The following is an 11,471-nucleotide window of genomic DNA, read 5'->3' as shown; positions in this document are numbered from 1 at the left end:
TGAACCAAAATGGTATGTGTGTATTTCCTCGAACACTTGGCGTGCAATAATCAAGCAATGAGCAATTATGAGATACTAAACCGATTCATAGCCCAAAATGGAACATCAATCATCACATAAACATCACACAATGGGAAAGATAAGAAAAAGAATGACAAAAGATCTATTAATGCAAATTAAGCTCAAATTCAACATCCATGGAGAAATAAGGAAAAAGGAAAGGTAAGCAAACAAAAAGCAAGAAACATCATCATGCAAGTAAAAGGGAAACTAAGTAAAGCAATAAGAAGCATCTAACTAGAGGAAATAATGCAAGAGAAAATAAAGAAGAGAAGTAGAAGAAGTGAAACCTTGAAAAGTATGAAGGAACAAGGTTGAATCTTCTTTTGTGAAGATGAGAAAGAAAATGGGAGAGGTGTAGTGCCACCGGAAAAAAGTTGGTTGTCGCCGGTGAGTGGCTGGAGACAGTGGTGGTGGGGTAGGGAGGAAGAAGAGGAGAAGGGAGATGATAGAGGGAGAAGGAAAAGAAACTAAGAAAGAAAAGGGTTTGAGAGAAAGAAAAACAGGGCAAAGCGTGAAGTATAAAACTGACTCGCGCAACCGGCGCGCGTGCGCAAGGTGCACTGGCGCGTCGGTGAGGGTGCCTCCCACCAAGCTATCATTCCTATGCACTCAATCAATCATCAAAAGATCACAAAATTCACAAGAAACTAAAGATACGAACAAGATGGTATAAACAAGGAAGATCTTACCACGGTGGGGTGCCTCCCACCAAGCACTTTTCTTTAACGTCCTTAAGTTGGACGGTCCTTTTCTTAAGCTTCCTCTCTCCTTGGTACATCCTCCAATATGTACACCTCTAGCTCTCATGGGGGCTTGCAACCATGATACTTCTTCACTCTATGTCCATTCACTTTGAAAGTTGCTTCACTCTTGGGATCGAACAATTCCACCACTCGGTAGGGCTTCATCTCCTTCACCTAGAAAGGTCCTTCCCATCTAGAACGGAGCTTGCCAGGCATAAATCGGAGCCTTGAGTTGTAGAGGAGGACCTCATCACCTTCTTGAAAGTCCTTCTTCCGGATGTGATGGTCATGAAATGCCTCAGTCTTTTCCTTGTAAATTCGGGCATTCTCATATGACTCGTTCCTCAAACACTCAAGCTCTACTAGTTGTAACTTCCTAACTTCGCCCACCTTGGCTAAATCCATGTTGCACTGCTTTACCGCCCAATAGGCTCGATGCTCAATCTCCACCAGAAGGTGGCACACCTTACCGTAGATGATCCGGAAAGGACTCATCCCTATCGTAGTCTTGTACGCCGTTCTATACGCCCATAGTGCAGCTCCTAACCGGAGGCTTCAATCCTTTCTTTGTGGATTGACCACTTTCTCCAAGATTCTCTTGATTTCCTGGTTGGACACTTCCACTTGTCCATTTGTTTGCGGATGATAAGCAGTAGCAACCTTATGCGACACTCCATAGCACTTGAGCAATGCTTCTACCTTCCTGTTACAAAAGTGGGATCCTTGGTCGCTCACGATTGCTCGTGGCGACCCATAACGGCATACAATGTGATTCCTAATGAAAGAAACAACGTCATTGGCATCGTCAAGGCGGGTAGGTACGGCCTCTACCCACTTTGACACGTAGTCAACCGCTAACAGAATATACAGATACCCACTAGAGTTGGGAAACGGTCCCATAAAGTCAATGCCCCATACATCAAATATCTCACAGAACAGCATAGGTTGCTGAGGCATTTCATCCCTTTGGGATGCGTTTCCTGACTTCTAACACTGATGACAAGACACACATAACCAGTTAGCATCCTTGAATAAGGTTGGCCACCAGAATCCACAATCCAACACTTTCTTAGCGGTCCTTTGTGGGCCAAAGTGGCCGCCACATTCGGACGAATGACAAGCTTCAAGAATTGGTTGGAATTCAGAGTCCGGCACACATCTTCGAATTACTTGGTCTACGCCCCTTTTCTACAAGTGAGGGTCATCCCAAATATAGTATTTGGAATCACTCCTCAACTTGACCCTTTGGTTTTTCGAAAAGTTAAGAGGGAAGATTCTTGCAACTAAGTAGTTCGCCATTGGGGCAAACCAAGGAAAGCTATCCGACACAGCATGCAAACTATCCAATGGGAATGAGTCATTGATCAGAAATGGATCAATTTTTAAATTCTCAATGCGGCTTAAATGATTTGCAACCAGGTTTTGAGATCCACTTCGGTCCCTAATCTCAATGTCAAATTCTTGCAAAAGCAAGATCCAACGTATGAGTCTAGGCTTTGACTCATTCTTTATCAATAAGTACTTTAAAGCTGCATGATCCGTGTATACCACTATCTTTGAGCCTAGCAAATAAGATCTGAATTTATCTAAAGCATAAACAATAGCTAGGAGTTCTTTTTCAGTAGTGGTATAGTTGGATTGTGCCGCATCTAGTGTCTTAGAAGAGTAAGCAATGACATAAGGGAGTTTACCATCGCGCTGTGCAAGCGCGGCACCCACAGCATGGTTTGACGCATCGCACATTATCTCAAATGGCAACGTCCAGTTGGGGCCTCGCACAATTGGTGCCGTGGTAAGAACTCTCCTTTGCTCTTCAAAAGCTTTTACACATTCACCATCAAACTCAAAATCCACATCTTTTTGGAGTAGGCGCGACAATGGCAAAGCAATCTTACTGAAGTCCTTGATAAAGCACCTATAAAATCCTGCATATCCCAAAAACGAGCGGACCTCCCTCACAGATGAAGGGTGAGGCAAAGTGGTGATAACATCGACCTTGGCCGAGTCTACAGAAATGCCTTCATGAGATACTACATGTCCTAACACTATACCTTTTTGTAACATAAAGTGACATTTTTCAAAATTTAAGACAAGGTTAGTGTCAACACATCTAGCTAGGACCTTGGCCAAGCTCTCTAAACAAAAATCGAATGAAGTACCATAAACGCTGAAGTCGTCCATAAAGACTTCCAGGCAATTCTCCATTAGATCAGAGAAGACACTCGTCATGCACCGCTGAAAAGTAGCGGGTGCGTTACATAGTCCAAATGGCATCATTTTATAGGAAAAGGTGCCAAACGGACAAGTAAACGTGGTCTTCTCCTGATCTTCAGGAGCAATATATATCTAGATGTAGCCAGTAAATCCATCAAGAAAGCAGTAGTGAGATTTACCTGCCAAGCGGTCTAGCATCTGATCGATGAAGGGTAAGGGGTAATGGTCCTTCCGTGTGGCGGCGTTCAATCTTCTGTAGTCAATACATACTCACCACACATTTTGTACTCTTTTAGTGACCATTTCACCGTCGTCCTTCTCGACCGTTGTGATGCCCGACTTCTTGGGGACAACTTGAACCGGGCTCACTCACTCACTATCGGAAATTGGGTATATGATATCCGCATCCAGTAATTGGGTGACCTCTTTCTTCACTACATCGAGGATGGTTGGGTTGAGCCTCCTTTGCGGTTGCCTAACCGGCTTAGCTCCATCTTGGAGGAATATCCTATGCATGCACTTGCGGGGGTCAATTCCCACAATATCCGCTAGGCTCCATCCTATTGCTTTCTTGTACTTTTTGAGAACATCTAGGAGCTTTCCCTCTTCTTCACTTGAGAGCTCACTAGCAATAATGATCAGAAACCTTTGGTTATCCTCTAAGAAAGCATACTTCAAATGAGATGGAAGGGGCTTCAATTCACTTTTTATCTCAAGTTGAGGTTCCTTTTCATCAATCTCAAGGGATTCATTCTCGATAACTTCTTCATGTTCATCTTCTTGGTCATCTGTCTCCTCAACAATGGGGTAGCACAACTTGTCATGGTCTTCTTCTTGCACTTCTGCTACCACTTCATCAATCACATCACATCGGAGCACGAAATGTTCTTCGAGAGGATGTTTCCACTACAAGAAAAACACCCATTCAGGTACACTTGAAAAATGTAGCCAAAAGTGAAAAAAAATGATGCCTTAGGCTACGGCTACGCTTTTTGGGCTACGGCTACGCTTTTTGGGGTGATTCCTATTCGGCCGCTACCTATTCTCAAAGGCTACGCTTTTCTGCACCAAGGGCTACGCTTTTGGCGTTTGGGAATAGGCTACGCTTTTCAAGTGATGCTGTCCAGGACCAAAGGCTACGCTTTTCAGCTTTCGTTCTTCAAGAATAGGCTACGCTTTTCAACCCCTACTGCATCACTTGTAAAGCGTAACCACATTGTATACCATAGCTACTTTTTATAAGCGTAGCCTTAGATCCCTCTTTTTTTTGTATACTATAGCTACTGTATATAAGAACTCTAACATAGTAAGAAGCAGAAATTACACAAGATTGTAAAACCCCAAATATCAGAACAACAAATCCTCAAAAAAAATTACAAAACCAGATAAACCAGGCTGCAAAAAAAAATTGGAAGTTGCTACCGTTTCTCTATTAATGGTGGCATGAGAATGTCAAGATAAACCAGGCTGCAAAACATATTGATAAACCTAAAAACAATTGAATTTCAATAAACTAAGTAGGATTCTGTCTCAGATAAGCAGAGACTAATAACTTCTTAACCATGTTGCATTTCGTATCATAGTTTTTTTGATCTTTCTTTCAACTGTTTAAAGTAGTTTGAATGCTTTTAAACTTGATAACACCATTCAGCAGGCGTATATATAAGGAAGTAGGTCACGAAGATGAAAAAATTATAATTTGTAATTTTCCACTAATGATAATAAGTATGACTTAGTGCTAAAGCTAATAGCATCACTATCATAGAGGTTTAGTCAACATTAAAATAGAGCATATGGGAATAGAAAGATCTGGCAACAGTTCAAGAAAAATTGATAGACCTACTACAATAATTTAATTTCTAACTTATATCATATTAGTCAGAAAATTCTCTATCACACTAATTTATTCATTGATTCTAAGAAAGGAAAACTATATTCATGAAACACAACAGAATAGTTATAAATTGCTACCTACGATATCCTCAATTAGTTCTTCAACAGAATTCAAAGAAGAACACCATTAAGGACAGCTTTTCCAGCCATATTCTTCATCTATTTCACCTTCTTGTGCACCACACTATCTTTGTCCATCAACTGTTTCAGCCCTTTCTCTCTATGCATATATAAGTAGAACCATATACTTTGCTCTCTTGTGACCTCTAATTAAAGAACCATATACTACTTTTAATTTCTATGCAGAAGAACTATTCAATGATTTTTTCTGTACAGAAGAAACTTTGATTCATAGAACCTGGCTAAAACCATCGAGGGATCCTCCTTGTTTAGATGGGCATCCCCTAATCTTATGTTAGACTGCAGAATCTTACTCAACAAAATAGTATGAGCATGCTCCGATACCTACAAACACAATTGCCCAAGTCCAAGTCAATAAGGTGAATGTAGAATAAAAAAGATAGTCAAGTATTCACAAAACAATGAAAGGACTAAAAAGGAGTAGTTATACTTTGAATGCCAGCAATTTACAAGCCTTATCCCATTAAATGAGATTAGCTAAATTGAAGGGGTAAGTGTGTTCACATTACCTTTACATCCTGCTGGCTTGCTTTCCTAAGAATGGCCCGCATGAGTCATGATAGAATTTTCTAACAAAAATGCTTTATAAGTGATTTCTATAATACCTAAGGCTACACTTTTTAAATGATGCCACAATTGTGTATCCTTTTCTCTTATAAAAAGGCAACACGGAGAAAAGCGTAGCCTATTCTATGAATAGGCTACGCTTTTCAAATGTAGCTTAAAAAAAGTGTGGCAGAATGGGTATTTTTCTTGTAGTGTTCATAGCTTCCTCTAAATTGAACTTGATAGTCTTGTCTCCAACCCCAAAGAAATATATACCGGTGAAGGCATCTAACTTGAATTTGGAGGTTTTGAGGAAGGGTCTACCAAGTAAAACAGAGGAGGAGCTTCTATTTTCTGTTGGAGGCATTTCAAGGATGTAAAAGTCAACCGGAAAAACCAAATCCTTAATTGCCACGAGTACATCTTCCGCTATCCTCATCACTGTGATCACACTCTTATCGGCTAAGGCAAATCTCGCCGCCGACTTCTTTAATGGAGCTAAATTCAACCGCACATAGATAGAAAGTGGCATGATGCCTACACAAGCTCCCAAGTCACACATACAATCATGAAAAGTGTATCCAACAATACAACAAGACACTAAGCACAGTCCAGGGTCACCACATTTTCTTGGAATAGGTTCCATCAAGGAAGAAATTAAACTACCAAAGGATAATGTCTCCAATTCTCCTATCATATCCTTGTGTACACAAGTCTTTCAAAAATTTTGCATACTTTAGAATTTGTTGAATAGCATCAAGGAGTGGTATGGAAAGTTTCACACATGGTTAATTTGATGCATGAGAACCATTGGCAAGGTACTAAGTTTGGTGTTTCCACACTAAAGTAAGTTCAAAAGCCCACAAATAAATTAATGCATGCTAACCATCTTTTAAGTGCTTGGAAACAAGCAACTTTCAATATCATTGCACAGTATCATACAAATTTTTGGAAGGATTAAGCATCATCAACCAAAAGGAGGAAAAAGGAATGTAAGGACCAGCAATGATGATGATGAGGAGTAAAGCAAGCAAACTCCAAAAGGTTGTATTGTTAAGTGATTATTTTGCATCACTGCTATGATTGAAAGTGATATTATACCCCTATCTGTCTTTCTGTCTAGTATAATCTCTCTGTAATTCAATAATTAAGATGCTTGATCATTCACAACCCTATACTCTCCAAACTTGTTTGCACTCAATATCTCAAAAAGGAATCACATGACAGTTCTTTGAAAAGAAGGATTAAAGAATTAAACAGTTTTGAGGCAAGCAAAAGATTAGGAGAAGTGGTGGTTCTAGTTGTATGATTATGCATTGAGGTTGCATGCTTGTGAAACTTGCATGGGAGCTCATAGGCAGGACATAGAGTTCAAAGAAGTATTGTGGAGATTCTCAAACATTTATTGATCCAAGAAGCAGCAAACAAAAGAAAATAAAGAGAATATAAAAAAACAACAGAGCATGGCCCAAGGCTCTGAGCATCAATTACTAGGGAGAAAAGAAGAAAGAAACAAGAACTCAAAGAGTTGTTATCCTAGTAAATGCTTGTGGTCGAATTGTGTCAAAGAAAGAGGCTTGAATAAGTAAATCCTTAGGGGTGCTTTAATACCTAATACCTTAAAACCAACTGGTTTAGGAGTATTGATTGAAAGCTTATTTAAAGAGCCGCTTTGAGACATGATACTTAGAGTCAAAGCCAAAACACAAAAAAATCATAAGCTGCTTCAAGGTGATTACCTATAGAGAGATCTCCATGATATCATTTGGATGAAAGTCCTAGGACCTAAGACTCCCAAGATATAGGGACTAGTAAGCACTGAAGCCCTTGCATGAGCATATAATTTAGAGTTCACCCCATTGTCACTTAATCACTTCACTCACAGAACATTACAAGTTATTCTTCAACCCATTCTAATTGAAAAGAACTTTTGAGCATAACTCTTTTCTTGCTTGGCGACAAGCAAGTTTTGAGTTTAGTGTTGTGATGACAAGTCATCTTAGCTCAATTTTACTAGTCTTTTTCTTTGTTTTTATTAGGTTTTATGCACTTTCTTGCATTGTAAGTTAGCAATTTGGAGTGGAATTGCATGGTTTCTTTGAATCAATCAACCACCCTTTAATTGATAAAAAATCATGAAGTTTAAACTAAAATTAATTAGTTTTAAATGAATTTTAAGCTTTGTGAATTTTGTGATACTTTGATTGGTTGTTTTGATTACTTGTAGGTAAAGAAAAGAAAAAAAATAAGAAAAGCGTAGCCTAAGGAGCATGATCTAAGCAAAGAAAGAAAGCGTGGCACAAGGAAGAGAAGCGTGGCTCAAACAAGGAGAAGCGTGGGTGGAGTCAAGAAACAAGAGCATAAAGCTCTTGCCAAGAGCTTTAAAGCTCTTGCCAAGAGCTTTAAAGCTCTTGTGGAGAGCTTTCCTTCAAATAATCAGAAGCCAAGCTCTTGCCAAGAGCTTAGAAGCTCTTGCCAAGAGCTTTATCAAAAGCATATGGAAGAAGGAAGCAAGAGCCAAGCTCTTACTAAGAGCTCAAAAGCTCTTGCCAAGAGCTCAAAAGCTCTTGCTAAGAGCTTTTTCAGGCATGCTTTGAAGGAAATCAAGGAAGAAAAGCTCAACTATGCACTCACCAAGACTTGAACCCATGACCAAGGGGAGGAGGTCAGCGCTATTCCACAAGGAAAAACAAGCCAAAATTGGCTTGTTTTCATTCAGCAAGGTTCGAACAGGGAGCATCAAGGAAGCAAGGCCTTGTGCGCCACTCATTTGCCAAGGAAAATCGCCAGCAACTTCCTTCACCAAGGATTGAACTGGGCACCTCAAGGAAGCAAGACTTTGGGCGCTACTCTTGTGCCAAGGAAATTAGGTCCACATGTGCTCCACCCAATATTTGAACCAGGGACCTCAAGGACAAGTAAAGCTCTTGCCAAGAACTCAAAAGCTCTTACAAAGAGCTTTGTTCTATTGTCACAAGGGAAGGATCGTGCGCAACACTTTGGCAAGAAAGGGGACCAAAGCTCTTGGCCAAAGCTCTTGCCAAGAGCCAAACCTTCCCCTGGGAGGTGCACCATGGGCCAAAAATTCATCAAAAATTCAAATTAATTCATTTCTTCACCAAATTTTAGAGCCCATCCAAATTCTTAGATCCAATTTAGGAAGTGTATAAATAGGTGTTAGTTTGATTTAAGGAGAACCTTTTGACTTACTTTAAAATTCTCTTTTGCTTCTTTGAATTTCCATTTTTGTAATTTTTAGCTTTTATTTTTGAATTTAGATCTTAGAGAATTGGGAAGGGGAATTGATCTCTCTTCTTCCTTGTTCTTGCTTGAGCACTCTTTAGTTTTCTTGCTTTTGATCTTGGGTGGAGAATTGAAGAACTTCTGCTTCAATCTCACCTTGAGATCTCTTGTTTACTTTTCTGCATAATTCAAATTCTGTTTACTGCTTCCAACTTTCTTTTCTTCTGCAATTTACTTTTATATTTTCATTTTGCAATTGTTCTTGTTGGATCAAGGAAGGATTTGAGATCTAGACTTGTTTTCTAGTCTCTTCCACTCCTGAGATCTTCAACATCCTTTTAATTGCTGCAAATTAAGCATCACTTCCTATTTTAATTTCTCAAGCATTTATACTTTTCTGTTTAAATCTACTTCACTTCAATTCACCTTCTACTCTTCTGTTTTGTTGAAATTTACTTCTGCTTGTTTAATTTCTGCAATCCCAGCTCCCTGAACCCTTTTATAATTCAAGCAATTTACATTTCTTGCACTTTAAGATTTAGTTATTTACATTTCTTGCAATCTAAGCTTCTGCAATTTAATTTACTTATTCTTTAAGATTCAGCACTCTTACTTCTTGTTCTCTTTAATTTACTGTAATTCTTCCCTCTCCCTTTACAATTCATGCAATTTAGCTTCTGTCAATTATAAACCACTCAACCAATACTTGATTCGCTTGACTAAATCAACCACTAAACAAAAATTGCTCAATCCTTCAATCCCTGTGGGATCGACCTCACTCATGTGAGTTATTATTACTTGATGCGACCCGGTACACTTGTCGGTGAGTTTTGTGTTGGATCGATTTCCACACATCAGGTACCCTGAATCTAATTGGAACATTTACCTTTCTTTATTTTGCACTTTGTTTGATTTTCAGTTGGGAAATTCTGTTTGTACTGGAAGCTATGAGTAGCTAACTTCCCTCTCATTGGGGGAGGAAGCTCTATTGTACTTGATGTATTAATTGATAGTGAATTTCTTCTTTTTCTTCTTCGTTCTTCATGCTTAGTGTTCAATCATCTTGGAAAAGAGGTTTAATACAAATTGGGTTTCATGGGACCCTTGGAAAAGGAAACATGAAACCATGCTTGAAATCCCTTCTCACATTGAGTAGATCTGGGTTTTGGGATTGGATACGGTGACATGAAATCTACCCAAATATTTGGATCTATGAGGATGTGTGGTAAAATCAGGGACCAAGCTTATCTTTCTTCATGAGCAATTAGACCAAGGAATTGGCTGATTATCAAGATTTGAGAGATTGAATCACCAAGGAATTGGGGTTCAATCAATCATGATTGCCAAGAGGTCAATGAGTTATATGATTGAAGATGAGATGATCTGAATTTAATCCAAAGAGAGAAATATCTCCCAATCCCAATGAATCGTCCCTATTTTTATCTTCCCTATTCTTTATAGCTTTCTTTAATTTCTGTTATCATCCCATTCCCCATTTACAATTCAGTCATTTATATTTCTGCAATTTACTTTCATGCTCTTTACATTTCTGCATTTTATTGTTTTTCTTTATCTTTAAGTCATTTATAATTCTGCTATTTAGAATTCTACACTCAACAATTCTCTTGATTAGTGATTTAAGAAAAATGTCGTGTCGGTATAGAATTTCACACAAAATAATTCCGTTGTTAGTATAGTCCAAACCAACAAACAATCCTCCCAATCAAATTAAATTTGGTTTTGTCATAAGTGCAAACCCCAATGAAAATTAACCGAAGTATTTAGACTCTGGGTCGTCTCCCAAGGAATTGCAATTAAGTGGTCAATTATTGGCTATGAAGAACAAAGGGGGGTTTGATTGATAAGAAGGAAAGAAATTAATTGGCAAGAATTAAATGACAAGAAGAATAAATCAAGCAAGTAACTAAAGAAAGCAATTAATAAAGAGAGACATTCGTGGCAAGGTTTGAGATCATAGGCTTTCTATCCTAGTCATTAATCATAACAATACTTAACAAGAATTTATCTTATTTTGTCATCCCCAATGTTGGAAGAAGGTATAAGTTATCTTCCATTAGAGAAAGTCGAACAAGACTAGTTAATCTCAAATCAAAATTCCTAATCAACTCACTAATTGAATTAGCAAGAGATTAGAGTCATTGAAAATGATATTAACTAACAACTCTAGATTACCAATCTAAATTGGGTATTAATCACTCAAGATTACCCAATTACTCTTCCCAAGCCAAGAATGCTCAAAATCTACTCTAAAGCCCAACCAAGCATTTTGTCAAACACTTGGTGGGTACAAATAGAAAGCATGGTAAAAGTGCGAGAATAATAAATCTACCACCTACCAATTGCAAGAAAAGTAGATTCACAACTTAAATCATCAATAAAAGAAACATCAACATCAAATTGCATTAATAGAGATCTAAATCCAACATGAGCATCCATAAACATAAAAGAGAGCATAAAAGGGAAATTAACAAGAAAACTAAGAAGAATAGAGTAGTAGAAATAAGAAATTGTAAAGGAAACAAGATGAATTCAAGAAATCATGCCTAGATCTAAGATGGATTAACCTAACCTAACCTAATTCTAGCGAGAAGAGGGAGCTTCTCTCTC

General features: G+C 38.5%; 1 long non-coding RNA gene across 1 annotated transcript; it reads right to left on the bottom strand.

Moving 5' to 3' along the window:
* LOC110263348 lies at positions 5,271-5,638 on the bottom strand. The gene is made up of 2 exons (XR_002348821.1): positions 5,564-5,638; positions 5,271-5,378 (listed from the first exon to the last, which is right to left on the bottom strand). It is a non-coding gene; the product is annotated as an uncharacterized LOC110263348 (long non-coding RNA).

This window comes from Arachis ipaensis, chromosome B06 (genome assembly GCF_000816755.2).
Source record: "Arachis ipaensis cultivar K30076 chromosome B06, Araip1.1, whole genome shotgun sequence".
Taxonomy (NCBI): domain Eukaryota; kingdom Viridiplantae; phylum Streptophyta; class Magnoliopsida; order Fabales; family Fabaceae; genus Arachis; species Arachis ipaensis.
The sequence above is the reverse complement of the archived record's forward strand: the minus strand, read 5'-3'. Positions and strand labels throughout refer to the sequence as shown.